The 21,663-nt window shown below is 43.0% G+C and overlaps 1 protein-coding gene across 2 annotated transcripts in view; it reads left to right on the top strand.

Annotated features, from left to right (window-relative positions):
- Nucleotides 1-21,663, top strand: part of RNF152 (ring finger protein 152) — a 52,920-nt gene that overhangs the window by 8,145 nt on the left and 23,112 nt on the right. The window contains exon 1 of one of the 2 annotated variants that reach the window (XM_044426473.1): nucleotides 19,072-19,741. The exons of the other annotated variant lie outside the window; for it this stretch is intronic. The gene's annotated coding sequence lies outside the window, so the exon portion shown is untranslated. Of the gene's footprint in view, nucleotides 1-19,071; nucleotides 19,742-21,663 lie in introns of those variants that run through there. 2 annotated transcript variants of the gene reach the window in all.

The following is a 21,663-nucleotide window of genomic DNA, read 5'->3' as shown; positions in this document are numbered from 1 at the left end:
TGGGGGAAATAAGAGAAGTTGCAAGAGGAACGTATTTCACAATAGCTAGCATCTACAGAGAATTTGGAGTTGTGTCACTGGAGAGAAGTTTTTCTAATATAGTGTTTCAGCTTTCAGACACAATGGGACAACACAAGCAGGCACAGAAGTGAGGGCCAAGAAGAAACTGTGACACAGTGGAGAACTGATTCTGAACACTCAAGCAGGATGGGATAAGTGGAGAGGTGGTAGTGCGAAAGAATTTGTTCTTGATTTTCAGGGCAGAAAGGTTTGCACAAGAAACAATTAGGTCCTTAGCATTTGGAACTGAAATGGACTTAACTGACATTATCTCCCTTGACCCTCCCCCCCTCAAAATACTCAACACTATGAAGATATAAATTATTTTTATTGTGGCACAAAACAAAAACTGGTGCATGTTTGCAGAAGCATTTGCTCTTGAGTCAACACTTGGTAGTATGAATTGCAAGTTGACTCTGACAACAGCGTTGTGCATCTGGATCCTGCAGTGTTTGCCTGTTCTTCCTGGCAAAACTGCACCAGCTCTGCCAGGTCGGAGGGAGATTGTTGGTGAATGGGAACTTGCAAGTGCTGCCATGGATTCTCAGTCAGACTGAGGTCTGGGCTTTGACTGGACCACTCTCCAGGTTCTCGTGTTACTTCGCATTGAGTTTAGGGCCGCTGTCCTGCTGGAAGGTGAACCTGCACCCTAGTCCCAGGCCCCTTGCAGAGTGAAAATGGTTTTCCTCTAGAATTGCCCTGTATCCGCCTCCATCCATCTTGCCCGAATCCTCACCAGTTCCCCAGTCCGTGCTGAGGAAGAGCATCCCAGCCACGCGATGCTGCCGTGACCACGCTTCACACTGAGGATGCTGTTCCCAGGGCAAAGCGCACCGGTGGCTGGGCACCACGCACAGCATTTTGCAGCAGGGCCAAAAGTTGGCTTTTGGTCTCATCTGACCAGAGGACCCTTTTTCACCCTGTCCGCGGTCTCCCACATGCCCTTCTGCAGCCTCAAATGGGCTTTGACATGGATTTGTCTCAGCAATGGCTCTCTTCTCATCACTCTTCCATGAAGTCCACGTTTGAGGAGTGCCCGGGTGATCGCTATCCCATGCAACAGGCAGTATCTCGCATCTCAGCTTTGGCTCTTTCCAGCACCTTCAGAGTTACCATGGACTTCTTTGCTGCTTCTCTGACTAATGCCTTCTTTACCTGGGCACTGCATTTTGGTGGATGGCCCTCTCCAGGCAGTCACAGTTGAACGTGGCCCTTCCATTTTGTAATAATAGATTTGACTGTGCTCTGGGGGATGTTCGTAATTTGAATGCATTTAATAAGTGTACCCACCCTGATTGATACTTTTGTACCACATTACTTAACTTCTCTCTCTCACACTCACACATGCTAGTGCCTTTACAGTGTTAACTACTTTGTGATCATGCAGTGATGACAATGCCAATTCGTTCCATTTCAGCTCCAGGTAGTAACACCACAAAATGGAAAAGTCAAAGGGTGTGTGTGAATACTTCTGCAAAGCACTGTAAGTGTGCAACTGAATTCCAGACTGAGAAAGATGCATAGTCTAGGCAAGAACAGGGCTGGCCCAACGGAGGCGCGGGAGTTTCTTCCGTGGCTCGCTGCCCACAGGCACTCGCTTGCTGCTCGCCGCCCATGGGCACTGCTCGCGAGCACCTGCTTGCAGCTCTCAGACACCTGACATTTACCACACGTGGTTTTGTTCAGTCAGTCTGGCCACTCCTGGCCTATAATACCATGTTTAAGTTGAAATTTCTTTTTAAAATATAGAGGCCTTCGGGCTTTAAAGAGTTGATATCATTGCTTTAAGAAGTGTATATTAAAGCCAGATTTCATTTTGAAGCATATTCAAATTAAGAAGGATATTATAACTGAAACCTCAAAAAAAATAAAAATAAAAAAGCCAGATTTTATATATGAAAAAAGTCTTTTTGGCCATTCTGGTACAGACTGTTGACCAGTTGATGTAGCATGAAATGGAAGCTGCAATTTTGGAGTTTCCGTGATGGGAGTATTGTTAGTAGTAATAATTTATTCTGTGGTTGTTGAACTATGCCAGCATGCCATTTCTAGGAAGAACTCTTCCAATGTTGATTTATTTTGGAAGAGCCAGATTTACTCAGGGAAATTAATTGCAAGGTACAGGAGCTAACCTAAAGGAGAAGGAAAACTTGCTAGTGACAATACAGTAGGAGATGGTTTCATTCCTCTTGATCACAGTTTTCATAACAAGCTCCTTTTACAGCAGAGAAAGTGTGAATCATTCCCTCTGCTTGCCGTCTTCTGAGGTGGGTGTTGCTGCTTTTGGAGCCAAAAGGACATCATCTCTGCAGAAGAAGAATCTGAGAACTGGCAGGAGGACAGGGGAACCCATGATTGGCATAAGTCCCCAACAAACTTTCAAGGGGAGGAACCTGACCTTTGCGAGTATACACACACCTCTAAAACAGCCCAGTAGGAATCAGTGATCATCACAAGATGCCCACTTAAAGTTGCACAGGGTGGGGCAAATGTAGAAGAGGCTATACCTGGCTGGTTTGCTGGCTGGCTTGCTGCCTTTGAGCAAGAATTCCCTGCAGGCAATCAGGAAGAAAAGCTCCTAAATTGGAGGTGTTTGTTTTTACCCTTTCAGGAGTCAGAGTGGCACTGATGTGTGTGTAGAAATGCAGACCAGAAACCTCTTTGTAAATTTTGCTGGGGGTGGTGGTGGGGGGGGGGACCTTTCTTGCACAGTTTTTTATGGAGATGCCCTTGATAAATGTTCAGGAGCTAAAATGAGCTCTCTGGCTGTTCTAAAGTTAGGGCATTGTTTACGACCAAACACCCAGAAAGTGTTCCAGAAGTGGCACCAGGCACTTCCATTTAGGGTAATGTTTGGTGACCACGGTTAAGTAAAAGTTACTTTGGCTTGGCACGTATACAGAGGAAGCTAATTGACCTGTTCCGGGCACAGTCCAGCAGCGACATGGCTTCACATGGTAGGGCATGATTTAAAGAAACAGGGTTTTGCAGTGGGGCGGGGAATTGCATAGATCTGTGCGGTGGCCCCTCCTTCTCCAGCAATCCTTTCTTCTTCCTTCTGAGGGGTCTTCTGAGAACCACACGAACAGGGCGAATGAGAGTTCCTGGAGCGGAGAATGGGTGGGAGGGGCGCCTCTGTACCATGTGGAGCTGCCTGGCGCTGGCTCTTCTCCTTTCCTCATCTGGTGGACCACTTGGCCAAAATACTCCCATCGTGCCAGATGTAGAAAGCGAGGAGAATGCAAGGGAGAACTTCGGTGGAGAGAAGGAACGGAAGCAAAGGAGGTGGAAAAGCAAGACAGGGATGCAGGAAGAGGGCTAGACAGAGGTCGTGACCCAGTCCTGTTTGCACAATGTCATGTGGACACTATCTAGTCTTCCTTATCAAGAGTCTTAACTACTGAGATAAAGTCTTACAAAATCCCCATCTCTTGCTGCATTTATTTATTTATTTATTTATTTATTTATTTATTTATTTATTTATTATATCCCGCCTTTTTTCTTTCAAGGAACTCAAGCCAGCTTACGCCATTCACCTCCCCCTGTGGAATTCCACCTTCCAAATCTGGTCTCTTCCAGATGTTTGGAACTTTACTTCCCATCAGGACCAGCCAGTATGGCTAATAGTTTGTTGCTGTTGTTAGTTGCGAAGTCCTGTCCGACCCATCAAGACCCCATGGACAACATTCCTCCTGGCCTTCCTGTCTTCCACCATCCCCTGGAGTCCACTTAAGCTCACGCCGACTGCTTCAGTGACTCCATCTTGCCACCTCATCCTCTGTCGTCCCCTTCTTCTTTTGCCGTCTATTGTTCCCAGCATTAGGCTCTTCTCCAGGGAGTCCTTCCTTCTCATTAGGTGGCCAGAGTATTTGAGTTTCATCTTTGGGATCTGGCCTTCTAAAGAGCAGTCAGGGTTGATCTCCTCTAGGACTGACTGGTTTGATCACCTTGCAGTCCAGGGGACTCGCAGGAATCTCTTCCAGCACCACAATTTAAAGGCTTCAATCCTTTGGCACTTAGCCTCCCGTATGGTCCAACTTTCACAGCCATACATTGCAACTGGGAAAACCATAGCCTTGACAATATGCCCTTTTGCTGGCAGGGTGATGTCTCTGCTTTTTAGTATGCTGTCTAGATTTGCCATAACTTTCCTTCCCAGCAGCAAGCGTCTTTTAATTTCTTGGTTGCAGTCCCCATCTGCAGTGATCTTGGAGCCCAGGAAAATAAAATCGGCTAATAGTTAGGAATGTCAAAAACATCTGGAGAGCACCAGATTGTTTTGTTTCATAGAATCATAGAATATTGGAGTTGGAAGGGGTCAGAAGGCATCAGGTCCAACCCCCTGCTGTTGCAGGACCCTAAGTTACACCATTTATTTGTTTTTATCCTGCCTTCCAAAAAGCCAACCCAAGGTGGCTTACTTAATTCTCCTCCTTCTCTCCATCTTATCCTCACAACAACCCCCTTGTGAGGTAGGTTGGGCTGAGAGTCTGTGACTGGCCCAAAGTCATGCAGTTGGCTCCATGGCCGAGCGGGGACTAGAACCCAGGTCTCCTGAGTCCCAGTCCCACGCTCTTAGCTGCTGCTCCACCCTGGCTATCATGCTCTGATACTGTTTTGCCATAGATCAGATCCAAACAGAGCCAGTGTCAGTGGTGGAAAAACTTCGTGCCAGTCATGGTTCCCCTCCTCCCAGCTCTGTGTTGTGACTTGTCTTGCGGGGCAGGCCTCTTTTGAAGCACTGCAGCACAGACTTTGCATGAGGCAACCATGCCTTAGGCAAGGGTGCCTTATACATCGCCAGCCATTCAAGAACCATTTTCATGTACAAACCATAAGACCATTTCCTCAGTCAGGCACACTTAATTCAGTGTCCGTGTTGTTATGAACATGCTGACTGTTTCTGTGGTGTCAGCTTGAGAAATCTGGCGCCCTGAGCTATATGATAAATTGTGTGTGTGCATTTTCCTGCAGCATGAATATATAAAGTGGGGTGGGCAACTTGCAGCCCTTCAGAGCTGTTGGTCTGCAGCTCCAGTAAGCTCTAACCAGTAGAACCAGTGGAAGATGGGAGTTGTAGGCCCAAGCAACTGGGAGACCACACGTTTCCCACACTTGTTGCAAAGAGAAGATGACAGTTTTGAATTGTGCAGCTTTAAGCACTTTAACAACAAAAATAGAAGTGTGATATGGTGGTTAGGGCTGGACTGGGAACCTGGAAGATCCGGGTTCTAGTCCTCACTTGTCACTTGTCCATGAAGCTCACTGGGTGCCTTTGGACCAGTAACTCACTGGGTGCCTTTGGACTAACCTACCTTGCAGGGTTGTTGTATGGCTAAAAAGATGCTCTATAAACCACCTTGGGTTCCTCACAAGAGGAAAATAGGTAATGTGGGTAATCTTGGGGTGATGGACCTGTGTATTGGGTACAGAATTATTTTAGATTTGTGACAAGAGCAGAAGGGAATGTGATGCAGGATCAGGCCAACATGGCCGGCTGCTCCTCAGCCCAGTGAACTGAGGCAAAATTACAACATGGTACAGCTGCCTGTGGCACAGGAATGACGCTTCTGCATTCCTTGAACTTAATTTATTCCAAGAAGTTAGGCTCCTACTGGTCTGTTTCCTTGTCCAAATACTTAGATTCTAGTCAAGTTTTAAAAAATCCAGGACCTCTCTTTCCTAAGGAGTAATCCGGCTTTGTGATTCTAAACAGTACCTGATTAGTATTTCGAAGACTTGCTTCAGTCCTGCTCCCTACACCTGTAATAACCAAAATTAAAACAGAGTAGATTTCTGGAGCTGTGAATTGGGTAGAGGCTGGCAAATTAGCACAGATGAGCCTGCTGGCAGTTTTCCCAGAGCCCTTGGCCCACCAGTTAATTTGCTTTTTAATACCCAGCAAATACGTACTAAAAATTAATGCAAAGGGCCTAGCCAGCACACCTGTAGGCATTCTGTAACACAGACAGAAATGTGTCTGTCTGTCGAGTTTCATGATGATAAGAACCTGCAGCAGCTGATCTGCTTTAACCTGCGTGATTAAGCATTTTTAAGGGTATAAGTAGAGAAGGAAATATGAAGTAGCAGCCTAAGGGGAAATTTGTTTGCTGTGATGCTTGGAGCCTGATGCAACATGGCTCCCTTACTTTCTAGGTCTAGTTGTATGCTCCATGGCGTTTATACAGGCCCTTGATACTAATAAATGTGTATGTTTAAATGTTGCCATTGCTGGTATTTTATTTCTAATAAAAGTTCCAGCTTGCCTCTGGTTCTCACCTAACTAGTTGCTACTAGATCTAAATCCGGTTCTGCTTCAGTTTGTGTGAGAAAATGAAGGGTCGTGGGTAGTTACTTCATTGCACAAACTCAAAAAGCGCTAGCAGAGCTCTGCTGAATCTTTCCATTGCTCAAGCATTTGTGTGGAACGTTTTCACAAAGGGTCGCACAAACATTGCAACTCCAACGGTGGGGCTGTACAAGCTAAGCATGCAATAGTGGGTGCTTAGATATAATGGCCAAGGGTGATGTGCAGCACATTGCACAATGGGTTGTAGAAGTGTAATGCACAACTACTTGCGCTAGCGCACATGTTCACATGTAGCTTTAGTTTGGTTTTCCTCTTGTGCATACTTTGGATTTGTAACTTAGTTTCTACTAGTGCAAAGTGCATTGCACTAGCAGAATGATATAGTTGTATTTTGTGCTGAATATTCATGCTATGATGATGACATGCAGACAATTTATTTATTCTTTTAGTGGGCCTGCATAGTCTTGAGCATCACTGCTTGTTCTGTATCCAAGGCTGGGGGGGACTTTGGCCATCCAGACTAATTTAATCTCATTTTTTGACTGGGTAACTTCCCAAATGGACAACGGGAACACTATGGATATAATCTACCTAGACTTTAGCAAAGCTTTCAACATAGTGCCACATGATATTCTGATAAGCAAATTAGCAAAAACTGGACTAGATGGAAAAACTATTAGGTGGATCTAAAATTGGCTGCTAAATCGGCCGCAAAGAGCGCTCATCAATGGCACCTTCTCAAATTGGATGGAGGTAGCTAGTGGGGTGCCACAGGGTTCAGTCCTGGGTCCCATGCTCTTCAACATCTTTATTAATGTTTTAGATGAGGAAGTACAAGGAAAGATAATCAAATTCACAGATGATACAAAACTGGGTGGGATAGTAAACACCCTAGAAGACAGAATGAGGATTCAGGGAGATCTTGATAAACTTGAACACTGGGCCGATACCAACAGAATGAAATTCAATAAGGACAAGTGCCAAGTCCTCCACCTAGGAAAAAGAAACCAAAGGCATTGATACAAGATGGGGAATATGTGGCTCAACAGAACTGAACAAGAAAAAGATCTTGGAGTAATTGTGGACAACAGGCTAAACATGAGCCTACAATGCGAAGCAGCTGCCAAAAGGGCAAATGCTATTTTGGGATGCATTAACAGAAGTATTACTTCCAAATCATGAGAAGTAGTAATTTCTCTATACTTCTCACTAACCAGAGCTCACCTGGAATATTGTGTCCAGTTCTGGGCACCAAGATTTAAAAAAGATGTGGGTAAATTAGAAAGGGTCCAGTGGAGGGCAACAAAAAAGATCATGCCAAGAGATTGTCCAGTCATCGCTGACTGTTAAGTATGGACTAATAGCTGTGGCGACAAAAGTAATCCAGGGTTTGGAAACACTGCCCTATGAGGAGAAACTGAGGAGAGAACTGGGCATGTTCAGCCTTGAGAAGAGAAGACTGAGTGGGGACATGATATCCTTCTATAAGTACCTTAAAGGCTGCCACAGAGAGGAAGGCCAAGATCTCTTCTTGCTGGTGCCAGAGTGCAGGAAATGGAATAATAAATTCAAGTTGCGACAACCCATATTCAGGCTGGACATCAGGAAAAGCTTCCTCACTGTCAGAGCAATACAGCAGTGGAACCAGCTGCCTGGAGAGGTGGTGGGCACTCGAGACATTCAAAAAGAAACTGGACAGCCATCTGAGTGGGATGGTGTAACCTGGTGAGCTGCAACAGCAGGGGGGTGCCCCCGATGGTCTTCATGGCCCCTTCCAGCTCTACTAGTCTATGATTTTATGATCCCTTTAAATTACAGATAGGGCAGGACTTTTCAGCTGTCTCTATACTGGTTGATTCGAGGAAGGTTGGACTTTGGGTAAAAGCAGATCAACATTCTGCCTGTTTCCCTCTTCAGTCCAAGGTTAAACCCGCCTATCTGGCTAGAAGCTGGTTGGGAAGTCCTGCTGCTGCTACTACTCTTCCATTTAAAAGAAATGCTGGTCATCGCAATGGCAGAAGCCCCACATTGTGCTCTGCTGGGGGTGGAAACCCTGCAGCCCCTCAGTGGTGAACTCCAGTTCCCATCCTTCCTAACCATTGGCCCCGCTGGCTTGGTCTGTTTGGCATTTGATTTTCACCAACCGATGGAGGATTGCTAGCTCCCTCCTAGGGACACACCGCTTGCTAAGTGAGGAGATTAACTTTTAGCTGTATTTGAGCTGTCTTGCCTATTACAGCGTGAAAATCCTGGTGTGCCTCCAACAGCAGTGGAGGCAGCTAATTCTGGGTCACGGATGTGTGCAACTGTGTTTTACCTCTTGTTTGCTGGCACAAGTTCATTGTGGTTGCACTTCATGTTTTTAAAGGTACCCTTCGAGTGTGCACCTAAAAATATAGTACGTGAGAGTAGCCTTAGAAACAAGTCTACAGATTTTTTTCTTCCTAGCCTGCCACTCAAGACATATCCAGACAGGGAGCCTGTCTCTTCCAGTTTATGGAAACTTCCCAGCCGGTGTGAAGCGCTCTTGAGCTAACACTGCTGTTGGGCAGCAGAGTAGCTGCTTATAGAATCCGCCATGGTGGTCTGGGCTTTGCCTTAAGACTTGCCGCTCTCCTTGCACAGTGGTGTAGAAGATGCTGCTGGCTATTTGTTGTTTACTCAAATCTCACGCCATTTTTGGTATTGAACAACTTGGGAGGGATCAGGGCAACATGGAGCGTGTCTCCTTTTAATCTTCAATTTGCAATCTTTCAAGGCAAATCTATGCTTTGCGACCTGGGATGGTTATTCCTGACATGGACCGTGTAATTTATGCACCTTAACCGATTTAAGCAAAATGGTCTAAATGGTGCGCTACCAATACCCCAACCTGCAGTTTCCTGGCATTGCTTTTCTTCCAAGGTCATTAATTTGTATTAGTTTCTTGCTGACATCGTTTTCTTGATACAGATTGGTGTAATTATAAGGAAATAATCACCTTTCAGCTACAAGAAGGATTTCCCATGAAACCGACTTGGAAATAAGTTTTAAGGAAGGTTTTGTGCTGTAGAGACAGGCTGAGTTTCCCTGTCTCCTACCCCTCCCTTTAGGCATTACAGGATTGCTTTGTAGATTTCAGGAACTGGGTGTTCTTTGGTTTCCTTTTAATCAGAGCCAATTTGCTGCACCACCTATTGTTTTGTAAATGGAGTGTGTTTGCTGTTCAAACTTACACTTTGCAATGTACTTCTTCCAGAAGAACAAGCTCCAAAACTACTTAACTGTGGAACTCTTACTTCTTTGTTTATCCTTTCTACCAGTGGAATGAAAATGGAAAAAGGAATAAAGTTATGGATAAAAGCAACCAGAATTGAAAGAGCCCCTTAGACCCACATAGCCTCATCTATATACACGGAGACTTGCTGTTCCACCCCACCTGACCTTCCTGTTTAGTGTCTTGTGCTTCTGGCACTTTAGGTGTGGTGGACTGCAACTCCTATCAGCCCTAGTCAGCATAGTCAATGGAGAAGGACAAGGGGACTTGCAGTACAACAATATCTGAAGGGCCAGAAGTGTCCTGTGTCAGAGGCTACTTTCAGAAGAAGAGGCTCAGGTTAACCTCAGACCTAACTAGAGGCCCTCTGATTGCAGTCAAGGAAAGTCATTGTCAGAGCAACCGGTGGCCTTCTCTTGGGATGTGGATGTTGTCGGGAAGGGCATTGCCTTCTTTCTGACCTTTTCTGATATATAACATGACTGGCTCAAGAGGCAAACCTCTCCAAAGTTGTTGCTTATTTGAACCTTTCTGTGAGATAGTAATCTGGTTGTTCCTCCTTCCAGCAAGCTTTCTGAATCCTTTGGTGCTCTCATATACAGACGTACACAATGCTGTAGCTTGAAGGCTACTGCATTCCAAGGCTACTGGTTTCTTGGACCAACGTGCTAAGGAGAGATGAGGACACCATTTTGCCTTGCATCAGACATAAGGTCCTCCTATTGCAAGTTTACACTTGGTCCTAAGCCAGCCTATGGGGCAAATTCACTTCAAAGGTCAAAAGGCAGGCAGAAACTGTCCAATATAAGCACAGTCCAAGGAATAGAATCTTAGCAGGAATCCAGGGGTCAGCAGTTGAAATATACCCAAAGAATCAAGGTTTCGAGGGAAAGCTGGGAGCTGAAATAAGGATGTGGGTCCAGCAGCTTTCCCTGCCTAGGATTTAAGTTTACAAGCTGGAGCTTCTGGAGATGTTCTCAGGATTTTTGAGAAGTCCTTTACTCATGAAGCACTTTCCTTTACAAAGATCCACTTATTCTTGTCTATCTCTTGAGGTTCTGCTGCTTTCAGGGATAGGTCGTCACTCACTCAGTCCCTATTTCAGAGGCAGAATTCCCCTCCTTTTGGGAGATGGACCTTCCACCATCTCCCTCAAGAGCCAGGCTCTTCCTGGTTTTCTGGTATGGGATGCTCTTTTGGAGCAGCAGTTTTTCTCTGCTCCTCTTAGGAAGAGTCTTTCAGTGGTGGTATGACACTTTGGTATGACACTTTTGCAGTTTTAATCCAGAATCATTGCTGTTCTCAGGCATTATATTGGCCTATATAATTGCATTAAATGTAGAGAGATAAGAATGTTGCCGTTTCATGATCTTTGTTGTTGTTACATGCTGTCAAGTCACCTTTCACCTGTGGTGACCCCATGAGTGAAAGCTCTCCAAAATGTCCTGTCCAGGACAGCTTCGTTCAGCTCGTCCAACTTCAAGGCTGTGGGTTGCTTCATGGGTTCAATCCTCCCTTTTGTCTCCTGCCTTCAACTTTCCTTAACATGATTGTCTTCTCTGGTGAGTCTTGCTTTCTCATGATGTGTCTGATGTATGATAGGCTCAGTTTGGCAAGCTCTGGCTTGATTTGGTCTAGGATCTACTTGTTTACCCATCTGTCAGTCCAGGGTATTTGCAAAGCTCTTCTCCAGCACCATGTTTCAGATGCATCCATTTCCTTCTTGTCAGCTGTCTTCACTTTCCTACTTTCACACCTATACATTGTGATTGTACAATACGTTAGTTGACCTTGGTCTCCGCTAAAACATTCTTACACTTGATGTTCCTTCTAGTCCCTTCATTGCTGCTCTTCCAACTCACAGTCGTCTTAGAATTTCTTGGCTGCAGTTTCCCATTAAACTGATGACTGAACTGAGGTATTTGAAATCTTCCACAATTTTGATTTCTTCATTATTAACAGTAAAGTACTGTAACTATTTAGTGGACATGATTTTTTGGTTTCCTAATATTTAGCTGCAGTCCTGCTTTTGTATTTTTTTCTTTTACTTTCATCAAGAGTTGTTTCAAGTCATTGCTGCTTTCTGCCAGTCACATGGTATCATCTGCTTATCTTAAATTAGTGATGTTTCTTCCACCAATTTTCACTCCTTCCTCTGATTCTAATCCAGCTTCCCTTATGAGATGTTTGCATACAGATTGAACAGACAGGAAGATAAAATTCATCCTTGTCTGACATTGTTACCTGTGGGAAACCATTCTGTTTCTCCCTATTCTGTTGTAAAAGTGGCTTCTTGTCCATGGTGCAGGTAGACAATCCGTTGCTGAGGGATACCCATTTCTTTCAGGACCATTCATAGCTTCTTGTGATCCACACGGTTGAAGGCTTTGCTGTAGTCTATAAAGCACAGACTGATCTTTTTATTGAACTTCTTTGGTGCACTCCAGTAGCCAATGTGTATTATCAATATCTTTATTGTCTCTTCCTTTTCAGAGTCCATCTCGGACGTCTGGCATTTCTCGCTCCGTATGGGTTGTAGCCTTTGTTGCAAAATACGTTGAGCATCACTTCGGCTGCATAGACGATGAATGCATTTGTCCTGTGGTTGCTGCACTCTTTTGTCTGTCCTTTATCAGGGATTGCAATATATATTGAATGTTTCCAATTTGTGGGCCATTGTTTTGTTTCCCTTTTGTTGACACATTTTTGTTACAATTTGGACTGATACATTTTCAGCAGCTTGGTATGATTTGCATTACTTGTGCATTTACCCTCAGGTAGGGTCAGCTGTAGGCATTTCCCTGCTGCAGGCATTTTACTGCATTTATGGTGGTGTTCCCATAGAAAATGTATACAGTACAAAGGGGAGACTTGACCCAAGGGACCTATGGGGGACATGCATCCTAAGTAATGTACGTTCTTTAACTTGTGCCTGCCACTTATAAGATACATGTCTTTTCGTTATTGCAATCAGCAGTTTGTTTTCCTGCAGGGTGATTTTGAGAAGAGAGCGAAAGCTGGCAGGCTAGTACCTTATAACCCCTGTTCTGTAAAGATGTATATAAGCAAATTCTGTTAATGCAACTGCTACCTGTTCCTCACCTCCAGGCTGGTACCTAGAGATATAGAAGGCCATTTGTTGTCTCTCTTTGCTTTCAGAGGTGAATGGCAATGGTATGAAGTCTCTGCAGGACACATAAATGTAAACACCATAAAGTGTAAATTGGCTCTGATCCCCAGGCTTAAATGTTTGTCCTTTTATTCGACATAGTTTGAGCCATTCAAGACTATCTCATCCATCACTGAAAAACATCTTGATTAAAAGCAATGCATTTTAACACAGACCTGTATATGTTATAGGGCTGGTTTAAGACATGTTGCAATTTTATGAGCACAATCCCACAATAATCTACCCTAGGATTCTTTAAATGAGTTGATGAACCATCCATCTCAGTTTGGTTGTCTGATCAGTGATAAATTCACTGCTGAAATCTAAATGAATTTGCATATCAACAAAGCATGTATGCAGGTTCCTTTTCTAAGATACTGAAGGGGAGAGTGAGAACTTATAAGGCAATCCACAAAGGCTGCCATTTTCATTCTTGATTAGAGTGGCCCATCGAACTAAAACAGCATCAAGAAATAAGTAAGCACGTCCTTAAATCTCAAGGAAATGCATTGCACGGACTTTGGAGTAAGGCTTGTCTAGGGCTGCAATGCTGTGCTCACTTGTTGGGGAGAGTGTGGCACAGCCTTCAGTGTGGCTTATTTCTGGGTAAACATCTTGAGTGTTGCTTTTCAAAGCTACTATTCCATGTGGATGTACTTACGAGCAAGCTCCACTGTTCTCAGTCCAAATAATATGCACAGGGTTGGGATCTGCTGCTGAGAATCAGATCTTGCATGTCGCCTGTGAACCGTGCCTTTGTGTTGCGTTTGTATCCTCATGATATGAAGAGGATACCAAAGCTAAAAGGTGGACTGTTCAAAAAATGAAAACCAGAACCTGAGATTTCCATGACCTTTCAGGAACTACAGTGGATATTGAATGGCTTGGCAGAGAATGTCAAGAAAGCTTGCTCAGCAGGAGTGGCAAGAATCACACAGGTTCAGCATTCGTAGTCCTTCAAAGCTGATGGATGGAGGGATTACAGAACTGCAGAAGGAGGTCAAAACCTAACAGAATGCAAGTCTTTCTAATTTGTATATGGGATTCTTTCAGTCTCCTTGCCTATCAAGTATAGGAAGGCATTGGTGTGAATTTCTTGGGGGCAAATGTAAATTAAGCTATGTTAGAGTTATATTTTAATATTCTGAGCCACCCGCTTCTAAGGTATGGTTGTGCATTCCATAGTAAGTTATGATACTCTTCACCTTTGTGTATTAAAAAGGATAAAAATAGCTTTCTCAACTCCATTTTTTGGAGTGGGATATTTTAAAAAAAAGTATCCTTGTTCCCTCCTTTTCCATACTACAGGAGATGAAGTTGCTGAATGTCTTGCCAAAACCAAGCATTAAGGAACATGCTCTGTTAAGTCCAATCTCTGTTCCAGTTGCCAGCAATCCTTAAAACCAATTTGGCTTTAGTTTCCACCTTCTAATAATGCAGGCAAATACTTACTCTCCACATTGCTAGAAAATCCATGGTATGGTCCATTTAAAAAGAGAAGTTCTCTAGATGGCATCTGCTGTGTGACAGTTGTCCAGGCCTATTCGTCCTTCTCTTCTTTCACCATTTTTGTTTGCTCCACCCTTAAACTTGAATTGGTGTGCAAAGTCGTAATCACATCCTGTATTTGATGTCCACTATCTCCGGGGTGCCTATCTGGAGACTGTTTTTGGCCTCACTTGTCCAGTCCTATGTGATACTTAGAATTCTTATTTGAAGCGGATTTGTGTATTATCAGTGGTACGGCTCACAAGATGGAATCCAGCTTTGGTTCATGAGTTCCCTGATGGTTGTCCCGCAGCCTTTGGATAGCCTTCATCTGCTGGCGAGGGGTCACAATTTTAGTTCTTCATGAAAACATATTTCTGAATACATATGCATTTCTTAAGCCTGCTAGACTGTTCCATGGGATAACCGGAATTCCCCAAAGTTATATGCTTCACTGTAATTTATATATAAGTTGTCATGCTGGCTCATTTTCTAGGACCTTATTACACAGGGACTACTCTACAACATCCCCAGCATGCTACTGTTTAAGGGTTTTTTAAAAAATAAAATAAAACAAACATCCCTGAGGCACGAAAGTACTGCCAAATCTCCATAGGAATAGCTGTGCAGGGTAGTTTTACACCCCCCATAGTCCCCTCCCCCACATAAGAAGGCATAAAGCAAGGTTTAATAAGAGCATATTGGTCTTGTTTTACATCTAGGATTCTTAGCTAAAACTTCAATGAACAGAATCAAAATCCATTGAGGGAAAGCTGTGCTCTGATTTTTCAAGTCAATTGGCCAAACCATTGTTCTGCTGAGGAAAGTCAATTGGCTTGGCATTGTTATGCAAATATTCTCATTTTGTATAGCCAGAACAAAGGTTTTCAGATTTTTTTTTCTAGGATTTTTCTTGCCTGGGCCACTTTTTGCTGGGGTCCAAAATGACCCCAGGATGTGACTAGTGGTGCTTTTGTTAATGTGAGTGAACCCACACGTTGGTGTTAGAAATTGGCAAGTATTGGCTATAATTGTTCAAGTAGCAGAAGTAAATGAATCCCCTGGAAGAACCTGTAGGAGCAGGGCAGCTTCTGGTCCATGCTGGTCCTGGGAGATCATGATGAAAAGATTTCCAGCTGCACAATGGGGATGGGGTGGAAATAGGCTGCAATTATATAGTAAAATGTGATCAAAGAGGTCAAGGCAATGCAGAGCAAAATGTATCCTCCAGAGATGCAGATGTTTCTGTAGAGATCTAGAAGCCTCAGCAAGTCCAGCTGTGAGAGTTGGAGTTTTAATGGAGATCTCGAATGTGGTGGGCAAAATGGAAACAGGTGGAATGGAGAGTGCTGGTGCCATCTGGCTGCTTTTGAATACAAACAGGAAAGGGTATAAAAAAGCAACAGAGAGGTATAGTGTCAGACTAAAAATCTTAAAAGGGCTCTCCTCCAGGCAATTGTTGGGTGCCATTATCAGCTTCCAAAAATGCATCAGCACTGGAGATGTGCTACCATTCACTTGACTAAAAAGACTGTGATTGTTAGAAGGAGAACAAAATGAGAGAGGCACCCAAAGTAGCAACGGTGTTGTAGTAACGGTGGACTTCATAGTCCGCTTAGAGTGGATAAATTCATGAAGGTTGACAAAGGAGTTGAATTTTTCAGTACTCTAAATGTGCTATGGGGAGCAGGTCATAGAACCAATCGTGGAGTAAGCAACCCTAGACTCAATCCTAGTGCGGAATGTGACTGTTGTTAAACCAAGTGGAAACAGTGACCACAGTGCTATGAAATTTAATTTATATGCAAGTAGAATATAGCCAAGGAAATTCAGTTTAGGCAGGATTGACTTCAAAAGAGGACGTGCCTTTCAAATAAGGAATTAGTAAAAAGTAAGTGGAATGGAAAGGCAAGAAGGACAAATCATCTAACTTGCTTGGGAGTTAGTCAAAACCACAATAATGGAAGTTCATTATTGTTCACTAGAATGTATACCGCAGGTATGAAAAGGAAGGGCAATGCCCAAGAGGTCACCAGCTTGGTCATGGAAGCCATTAGATAAGGTAAGGCTTCCTTCAGAAAATGGAGTTCTTGACAAAATAAGAAAAACAAAATGCAAGATAAACTTGGATAAATGAAAACAAGCAGGAAATTAAGGATTTTGAGGTGCACAAAGTTAATAAAATTAAGATTACCATAGCATTGTTTTCATTTCAGAAGATTTAGGGCAAATAGCCATGCCTGAGGAACTTGGGTCATGGTGAGAGCTGACATTCTAGACCTCAACTGAAAACAAAGGAATCACTAGTTTCAGGCTAGTTTTTATATAACTCATATGAGTAACTGCAGATTAGCAAAATTATGTAACGTGTTTCTAAAACAAACATCTATACCAGAAAATTGGGGAATTGCCCATATAATGTCAATTTTTTAGATTGGATACAGGGAGGATCCAGAAAATTACAGGTCAGTTAGCCCAATGTCATTTCTAGGTAATCTGATGGAAAATATTATTAAATGTAAAATTACCAGTTTATATTGTCAAAATTATATAACAACATGGCTTCTGCAAAAGTATGTCCTGTCTCAGTAAAATTTTAGAGTTCTTTGAGGGTGTCCATAAACATATCAATGGGCAAAATCTTGTAGAAAAAAGGGTTTTGAGAAAGGTTCCTCACCAAAGACTTCTGAGCAAACTTAGCAATCATGGGAAAGAGGAGAGCTCTTATGTGTTGGTAACAGGTTAGATAAGCAAGAGCAAAAATAAGTTTTCATTTCTCTCAATGGATGGATGTTAAAAAGTAGAGTCCTCCAGGGATCTTTCTCGAAAGAAGTGGCTTTTAACTTCTTAATAAATAATCTAGTGTTAGGTGTTAGTAGAGAGATGGCTGTAATTGCTGAGAACTACTCCTAATTTCAAGTATATACAGTTGCCCAAGAAAAGGATCTTGGGTTTGTGGTGGGCAGCTTGATGAAAATGTCAGTCTAATGTGTAGCTGCTGTGAAAAAGGTTAATTTCATGTTGGAAGCATTAGAAAAACAGTCTAAAACTGCCAGTAAACTGTTGTCTTATGCACGCATGGTGGAACTATTCCTGGAATAATATGTACAGTTCTGGTAACTGCACCTCAAAAAGTTTATTGTAAATGATGCAGAACAGCACATAGAAAATAATTAAGGGTCTGGAGCAACACCCCATGAGGGAAAGTTATATTGCTTGGGTGTTTTTACTTAAAAGAAGCAAGTAATGTGGGACAGAGGTATTTAAAATTAAGCATGCTGTTGTAGCACCAGGGTGGAGTTGATCCCAATTGATTTAAATCACTCGTCAGTAAGACTACATTTAAATCATGGTTCTCTACATAATTTGCATGCATGCATGCCTAACCCATGGGTAGAGGAACTTCATTAAAATATTCCCAAACGGGGTCTCTTTTACAGCCTGCTGACTTTATAGGTTTTCTCCTCCAGGGAAAGAATAAAAGGAAAACCTCAGGCTATACACAAAAAAATTGAAAGGCTTGTGGAGTATTCTGCTCAAAAGGTTTCACTGGTTTTACTGCTTGTCCCTCCCTCCTCAAAGGTAGCTTCTTGTGCAGATCCATTCCACACCCAACATTCTTCTGTTCATTGAATGCTTTGAAACAGCACTTAAGGGGTAAGGGGCTGATTCTGTGTACACAGCTTTGTAAAGAAACAGTAGGATTAGGGTCTTTTTCTCAACTCTGTATGTTTATTTATAACATTGTTGCTGTGAAGCAAAGGCATGTGATCTCTGCAGACACAAATTCTCTGTTTTGAGGACTGTAAAACCAAGCATCTGTGACAATAACTTGTAAATAGGAACAAATGGCCAATAATCTTACAGAAACCTCTGGAAGAGCATGACTTTGTGAATGGGCTAAAAGAATTCATTCACCAAAATTTTTAAGCATTGCTTCATGCTATGTAATTAAAAACTAATACTTATTTCATGATGTATAAGTATCTCAAATAGAAAAAAATCTTTAGAAAGATTTTTCCTCAAATCATTTTATTTAAAAAAACTAAATTTAAATATCAATTTTTTAAAAAAACACTAATTTTTATTCACTATTTTATCCAATATTAGTGCCATAAAGATAAGCTCACAGGCCAGGCCAGGCCAGGCTTTCAGGCCATGGGCCATGTTGGGTAAACTTGAATTCAGGAAGGACCTCCTATCCCAGGTTAGCCAGCATAAGAATGAGTGGTCCAGAATGAATGCTGGAATTTTTGCAGAGAAAGGTCAGAATCTCTCAAAGCGATCAGACAAAACAGCCCTGTAAGGAGGAGGACCTGTTGAACTGAGATACTTGGAAATTGCCCCATCAATAGCAGCTAGCAAACACAGAGGAAGACCCCTAGAAAATAGGCATGGTCACCTTGCAGACAAGGATAGATAAGGTCATCAAGAGCAATCAAGCAATCATAGGTAGAAATGGAATTCAGTTCCACAATATGTAGTGGTGGTGAGCCATTGGAATGGCTTTAAAAGGGGACTGCACAAATTCATGAAGACTAAGGCTATAGTATAAATGGCTGCTATTCATGATTGCTGTGTCCTGCTTCCAGTTCAGCTGCTGCTGGGGAACATGAGATGGAAAGATGCTGCTGCATGTATGTGCTACTTGTGGGTTTTCCACAGGCGTATGGTTGGCTGCAGTGCAAATACGATGCTGTACTAGGGTGTTCTTCTGGGCGTGATCTGGTGTGTCTCCTCTTAAGTTCTTGGAAAATGTAGGAAACTACCGGTGAAGGTGAAATTCCTTGTGATTCGAAGGTTGCTGTCTGATGTATACTCATCAATATTCCCAGTTACAAGGTTTGTCTAGGACATTTCATTACTGTGATACAGGTAAACTTACAAAACAGAAAGTGGGAGAATTGAATCACTGCTTTTTCTTCTGTAAGGTGTCTTGCTCACTGCTAGCAAAAATGGCAGAGAGCAGCATAATCATGGTTGCTGTTGAGACCTCTAAGCAAGTGAGCTATGAACACCAGAAGTGATTGGCACAGCTCCTGCTGCCTTGTGACACCTCGGGTGATGAGAACCTTGATGCCGTTTGCTGTGAAACGCCTCTCCTTTTCTCTGCCAAAGTCTGCCGATGTGATACCCACGGCAGTAGTCAGGGTTTCTTCAGGTGAGATGCCTGCCCCTCTGGCAGAGACAGAGGTAGCTGAGCAGAAGATGAGTGGAGGTATGTGTACATGGGTAGCGTTTGCACAAGCCGATCAAACGTAGATCTGTGGCTGCAAGCATTCAGAAGTCCACAGTCTGCCTTGGGGAGCACATATATTCTGAGACTCTTTGGTGAAGAAGCAACTCGAATTGCATCGGTGTTTTCAGTAACCCTGTTTAATTGTGTTAGAGTGATTTCTCAGATCACTTTTTTGTGACTCAGTGCACAAGAAGAGGAAGTGGGGCTACCAATTTGTTGGTAAGTATTTTGTTTTTCCCTTTATATTTGGAAATAGGAGAAAGAATTCCCACTTGAGATCAGGAAACGTTAAGCTTCTCAGCACCTGAAATATTGAATGCAAAGTATGATAGATTAAACATACTTGTTAAAAGGCACACAGCAGAGTCTTCCATGTGTGCATTTTTAATGATTTGTGCCCTGTTGCACAATTCCATCTGTTCGTGTTAACTCAAACTGTCAGGCAGAAAAACTTCAACAATTAGAAGCGCTTTGGTTTGATTGCTATATGCCAGGCTTCGTCATGTGTTTGCTCCAACTAGCTGGGGCGTATGAGATTTGGGAAAATATCTGGAAGGCATCTGGTTTGGAAAGGGCTGCTTTAGATGTATCACAAGAGTAAATGAATATAGGACAGGTGAGTTAGGAATAGCTCGCTTAGTCCTCATAAGTGGACTTTTTTGTGGACTTACTTTATAAGACTGGATTATAGGTATTGTGAGTGCACGTCTACCAGAGGGATACAGTTCTCTATTGCTTACACACACAATTCTGTTTTCTGCTACATTGGTTTATGTAAAGTTGCTTCTGTATTGTATTTTTTTCAAAGGATGGCCTGGCTGGTATAAAGTATGTTTTGGGTGTAAAAGGATGAGCTATTTTTGTCATGCTGTGATGTGCTGACCAGTTTTTCTTCCCTGATTCCCTTCCCTTCCCTTCCCTTCCCTTCCCTTCCCTTCCCTTCCCCTGTAGTAGTTTTTCAGTACTATAGAAATATGACATTTAGGACAAAATGCACTGGGAGAATTCCATTTCCATTCAATTTTATCACTTGTCGTGTGGCATCAAATGTCCGTTTAACTTTACTGGGGCAGGAAGGCAAAGGCAAGGACTTGTCAGCATGATATGTCTGTGCAGTCTCGGTCTTAAGACAGGCTTGTGTTGCATTAACAAAGCATGGCTTTTGCAACCACATTGGGCGTGCAGGATGTCAGCCTCGGATGATAAGGGTGTTGGGCTTCTGCTATCTAATGACAAGTTTTGTCTCCAGAAGTGCTGACTGTAGTCCAAATCCAGTGATTAGCAGAAGTTTGGTATCTGTAGAGAGTAGACCCAGCTCTCGCTTACCACAGCTGGTTCAAAGAGATTGTCAGATTGCGAGGAGCTAATTGTGGAGAGGGGACTTTGAAGTTTCAAGGCTTCTCAAAGTTTAGTGAAGTTTCTCAGGTAGAACGTGAAATGTGGCCTGCTTTGGAAGGGGCTGAAGGGTTTTCAGGAGGGGAGGGGGCAGATGCAAGGCCCTGTCCTTGACCCAGTAAGGAGGCAATGAGAGAAACCAGCAGCCCAGGTAGTTGCTTCTGTCTTCTTGCATTCAAGCTACAAGCGTGGAGTCAGAAACTTTGCTACAAGCAAGGGACTGAGGAGGAGTTTCCAGTTCGGATTCTACTCTTTACATGGGCAGATGCTTGTCCCTCAGCTTTGGTGGAAGGCTGTTTAGAGTTTAGCAAAGGGCCCAGTTCAAAACAATATCATAGTACTCATTAGAAGACTGTGATCTAATAGAAACCTCCTGTGTAATCTCAGAGATGCAGTGTTCTGCTCCCCCATTTTTAAAACTTCCAGCCCTGTTAGTGAACATGCCTCTGTATTTAGTATGTTACACTTAGCATCTGTTATTATGGTAAATGGGATATGGGAAAGATGATTTGCCAGGATTTCTGCATTTACACCTTTAGATTATAACTGAGGCTGTAGCAAATGTTCCAAATACTTAACTTGCAAGTAGAATTATATGACAGTACCGGCAAAACTAAAATAAACAGATTTTTTAAAACCCCCACTGCCTCATCAATATTTTTTGACACAGGACTGTGTCCTGTGAGAGCCCTCTTAATTCCTAAGCCCACTGTGAGGCCTCGCTGATAGAAAATAGTCCTTCAGAC

This window comes from Varanus komodoensis, unplaced genomic scaffold (assembly GCF_004798865.1).
Source record: "Varanus komodoensis strain SLA01 unplaced genomic scaffold, ASM479886v1 scaffold17, whole genome shotgun sequence".
In the NCBI taxonomy this organism is placed as follows: domain Eukaryota; kingdom Metazoa; phylum Chordata; class Lepidosauria; order Squamata; family Varanidae; genus Varanus; species Varanus komodoensis.
Note: the sequence above shows the minus strand (reverse complement) of the source record. Positions and strands in the feature narration are given on the sequence as shown.